We start from the raw sequence: 5,366 nt of genomic DNA on the forward strand, positions 1-5,366 counted from the left end.
ATGGCAACTAAATACCTTTTTTACTTTTGAAATCAGTATTCTATAATAATATATACGAAATCTGAGCAAATTAAAATATCATATTTAAGCGTATTTTACGCACGGACAAAGCCGGGCGCTCCTCTGCTAAGTGCTCCTCACCTTGAGTTGAGCATATGGAGAAGTGAAACACGAATTACCATTAGCATATAAGCGACGCTCTTTGTGTAAACAAATCGAGCGGAGGTATTTCGGACGATATCAAAACATCGTTAAACTCACTACTCGTTCAAACAGCCGCCAATAGCGTAATGGTTAGAAGCCTTGACTGCCGTATAAACGGTCGGGTTTCAATCCTGGCTTGAGGTAGTTACCTGTCTAGCCGCACTGATGAGCTGTGAAACAGCGAAACAGTACTGTATGTGGATGACTATATATATATATATATATATATATGGTCTCCAGTTTAACTTGTTGCTGGCTATCTTGCTCTTGCTTGTTGCTGGATCTCAACATTTTTAACAGAGAGAGAGAGAGAGAGAGAGAGAGAGAGAGAGAGAGAGAGAGAGAGAGAGAGAGAGAGAGAGAGAGAGAGAGCGAGAGAGACTTAGCTGTCCTACGAAGCTAAGACTCTGTAAAATCATCTGTGTATAGAAACTCGCTCAGGCATTTGTCTATTAAAATGGTCCTGTGGCGATGGAAGTCATTTTCGGACTCATGGACTTTAAGTGTCTGAGGGAGTGGCATTCGTCTGACAATCATCATCATCATAATATATATATGTATGATGATTGCAACGTCTTGTCAGACGGGTGCCACTCCCTCAGACATTTAAAATCCATGAGCCCAAATGCCCGAGGGAGTATCTATACAAATATGATGTTACAGAGTCTTAGCTTTGTACGACAGCTAAGTCTCTCTCTCGGTTCAAAATGTTGAGATCCAGCAAAAAGCAAGAGCAAGATAGCCAGCAACAAATTAAACTGCAGACCAGCTTAATGCGGGTACTGGTCTTCCGCTTTATGGTTTTTTAAATCAGAGATTTGCTTCTCCTAGAAAGGTTGCCTTCATCACGGTTTACGGGAGCCCTCTCCACCCCAATACACATATACACACACACAAATATACACGGTGCTAGTTGGCCGTTGACCCAGAAAAAGAGTTCATTCGCAGATATATATATTAGGGATTAATGAAACGATGAACGATAATTTAAATGGAGATATATCAAGATTAATATATTAGTTAAAAGAAGGACCTGATATGAGGATGAAGTTATAAGTGTTCTTTATGTTTACGACCCAACAGCCTCGTCAGGCCTTACAGAAACCTTCATCTTTTCTGTAAGGTCTGACGAGGTTGTTGAATCGTAAACATGGTCCAACATCCGAAACATATGTAACCAAATAGATAAAACGGTAATTAAAAAAATAAAACACATATTTGCTCTGAAATAATATTGAGCACTCTCTTCAGGTTTTTACTAATTACCAGTTTTACCATATATATATATATATATATATATATATATATATATATATATATATATATATCAGAGAGGCGGTAGCACTCTCTATATAGGGATGGCCCCTACACGCCTATATACGCCCACAAAACAAAACTATCCAAATCTCAACTAAAATCAACTTATAAGTTTCAAAAAGCACATAAAATCAACTTATAAGTTTCAAAAAGCACATATTCTTACAGAGAAGTGTCTTACGAATCCAGCGAGTGTCAGAACGTCGGTTAAAATGTCAAAAGAGAGCAAAAAAAAAAAAGGGGTACAAAAATGGCAAATTGTTCTTCTTTCTTCTTTCTTCTTTGTTCTTCTTCTTTCTTCTTTTGAGACGATGTATCTCGGTGTACGAACGGTCTCTGACAACAGTTCAAGCATCAATCGACTGCTCTTTACACGGAGAAGTGCAGTGACCCATCGCTTTTTAGCTAACTCCATAATTAAATAAGATTACGTGTAATAACAAGTTTTAAACACTATATACCCAATGTAGACAGACCACTTCGAACACGGAACTTCTCTCAAAATGGACAGCTCCAAATAATACACCGGATGCTCACAGGCGTTCCAGTTTGCCAGTGGCCTATATTTCTTGGACGCTGAATATTTGAGGTAAACGTTAAGGTTTTTTCTTTAAACAGTAACCCACCAGCGTCAATGAAACCACGAAATCTTTATCTCAGTTGATCAAAATTGTTATAAGAGTAACCTATCAGCAAGTACGGCGTCAAAAAACAATGTTATAAAAACAAATAATTCTTCAGATTTTGGACTGTAAAATATGTACAAAATGTCAATGCTGTGACCAGGATTCGAACCTAGGTTTGCACGGCCACAACGTGGGGTCCTAACCTCTAGACGATCACGGCTAACACTGACGTCTGTCGCTTTTGGCAGAAAGACACATGACTACTGTCAAACTATTGAAAAATAAGGAGGAAACTTGAAATTCTCACGCATGCGCAAAAATACACTATAGCAACCATTGTTAAATGCAGCTGAATCTCTTCGCTCGCTAAGAAAAGTAGATCAGACCAGTTCTTCTAAGAACTCACCAAACGCCAAAGGAAATAAATTAAATTAACCGCAAAAAAAAAAAAAAAAAAAACTGCAAGAAAGTCATCTTCTAAGAACTCACTGGAAGCTGACCAAAAAGAATCAAAATCCAAGCCCTAGCCACAAAAATAACTAGATATTGTGGCTACTATACACAATATACTAATAAAAACAAGTAAGTTTTCTAAAATAAACTACAATAAATTAACCAAGTAACCTCACACTGTCACTGATTAGGACTTCATATAAAGATAACAACTACACTATTGGTGTATATACCGTTCCACACTTTAACTATTGGTGACGGGGCAGTATCTCAATTCTACGAGAGTTTTCTTGCTATAAGATAAGTGGTATTATAGTAAGATACACATAAGTGTTATATGTTTACATTTAATAAAAAATGTCAAAGTCAGCACGTGGTAAAAAAGCCCAGAGAAATATAGACTATGAAAAAAACAAAGTCAATGTATTATCTGAGCAAAAAGAATACTATCAGAAAAATGCTGAAATAATAAAAATTAAGTATCATGCAAATCCTGAGGCAAAGAAGGCTGCCTCACGTGCTGACTCAAAAGCACGGTATAACAGGGACCCCGAGGGGAAAAACTGCCTCACGTGCTCTTTATAACAAAGAACCAGAAAAACAGAAGGCTGCCTCACGTGCTGACTCAAAAGCATGGTATAACAGGGATTCTGAGGAGAAAAAAGCTGCCTCACGTGCTCTTTATAACAAAGAACCAGAAAAAAAGAAGGCTGCCTTACGTGCTGACTCACTGACATTACAACCGTAATGATGGCACGGAATGAAGATTGGAGAAAAGCTATAGGGCTATACTTTGGATGCAATTCTATTTCCATGTGCCTAGCCATTCATAGCTATCTTGTTTGTATACTTTTTGGCATACCATCCCTATATCCTTTTGCATTTCCAATGCTTTTTTATTCTTGTATATATAGTACACGGAAGTTTTTCGCCAATAGTTACCATAAGCATAGTTTATTGTTGTTGTTTTATCATTGATACATTTTCGTGGTCACTAAAACTCGCGGGGTGATTGTTCTTAGTTTGAAATTCTGAAGTGGTCTTGTTAATGTTACCTCATATCTGAACTTTTATTAGGCAACAATAAATTTAATTCAGCTAGTGATTACCACATTATTTCAAACTATGCGGTACGTGAAAAAACAATAACGCCGAACAAATAAAATCCCGGCTAACTGACCGCAGCGCGTGACTCGCCATTTTGTAAATCATTAACGACTAAAGAGTGTCACGAATGGGCGATCATTTCAGCTTCTGTAGTATATATGTGCGAGTGTGCGTTTGCGTACACACAAAGACATACATACACACACACGCACGTACACACACACATATATATATATAATATGTAGTTTGCTTATAGCATTATATGAGATAGATAAATAGGGGAGATTTAGAAGGCCATCACAATGCAAGGTATGGACGATGTTGAGGAAGAAAGACAGAAACAAGTGACAATTTGCAAATCAATATGTATACACACAATCACACACACACACACACACACACACACACACACACACACACACACACACACGCACACACACACACACACATATATATACATAATTATTTTCTACTATAATAATTAAATACCTACAGACACTAATGTTTCATCCTTTCGGGAATCTTCAGTGCAGGGTGTCACGATTAATACCAGTCGAACGATTCGAACCCCGTATCACGAGACATCTCTGGCTCGATTAGCGGAGACCTAATCCATTCGGCTACCATTAACCACTTGAAATAACGTTGAATTTTAAACATCTTAATTTTAAATGATCATTTACGTCAGTCAGACAGTGATCTAATCGTTATACGATGATCTACGCATAAGAGCTAAATTGACCGACTTTAATTCAACTGAAAGTGCTCAACGATAAGAAACGAATTTCTTAAAGGGGCTGTCATAATTATTTTCTACTATAATAATTAAATACCTACAGACACTAGTGTTTTATCGTTTCGGGAATCTTCAGTGCAGGGTGTCACGATTAATACCAGTCGAACGATTCGAACCCCGTATCACGAGACATCTCTGGCCTGATTATTCAATTGTGTTAGGTGTTGCGTTGTGTGCACTCAGTATATATAACTGCGTGGACAAATGGTCGCCGGACAAGTTTACCGACGGGTGTATATTTGGAATGACAACTAAAAGACTCGACTGTTTACAAAAGAATTCGAGTTTATTTTAAACAATCTTTCTTTACACTTTGGTGTCGGTTGTCACTGACTCCACTAGCGAGGAGAGAGGTGTTGGGAGAGATAGGTGGCGTGGCGGGGGTGTTGACAGATGACAGACTTGTTTCTCACCGCGTCGGCCGGCCACTCTTTTTGTAAAACCAAAACATCTTTGTTTATATTGGTATCGGTCACGTTTCTCTAGCCCCAGCTGCGAATGTCAGCTGCATTCCGATCTGATCATAAAATAAAAATAAAATTTATTTTTGTCGAACGATTCGAACCCCGTATCCCGAGACATCTCTGGCTCGATTATTCAATTGTGTTAGGTATCGATATGTATTACTTCCATGATATATTTCCGAGAAATTCCTATGTACGTAACAGATAGAAGAATAAAAATAAAAGTAAAGATGAAGATGGCAAATAAGAAACATCTGGAAACATAGCTCAAATCGAGTGATTCTATGTGCACCTCACAATTTTATTTTATTTTTTTATTAATGAATTCAATTTACGATAAAGAGGAAACACCATTAAAAATCGCCGCAAATCATATCTTTGCATATTTTTAAATAAAAT

The sequence above is a fragment of the Euprymna scolopes genome, chromosome 26 (assembly GCF_053919585.1).
Source record: "Euprymna scolopes isolate OS-2025 chromosome 26, ASM5391958v1, whole genome shotgun sequence".
Classification (NCBI taxonomy): Eukaryota; Metazoa; Mollusca; class Cephalopoda; order Sepiida; family Sepiolidae; genus Euprymna; species Euprymna scolopes.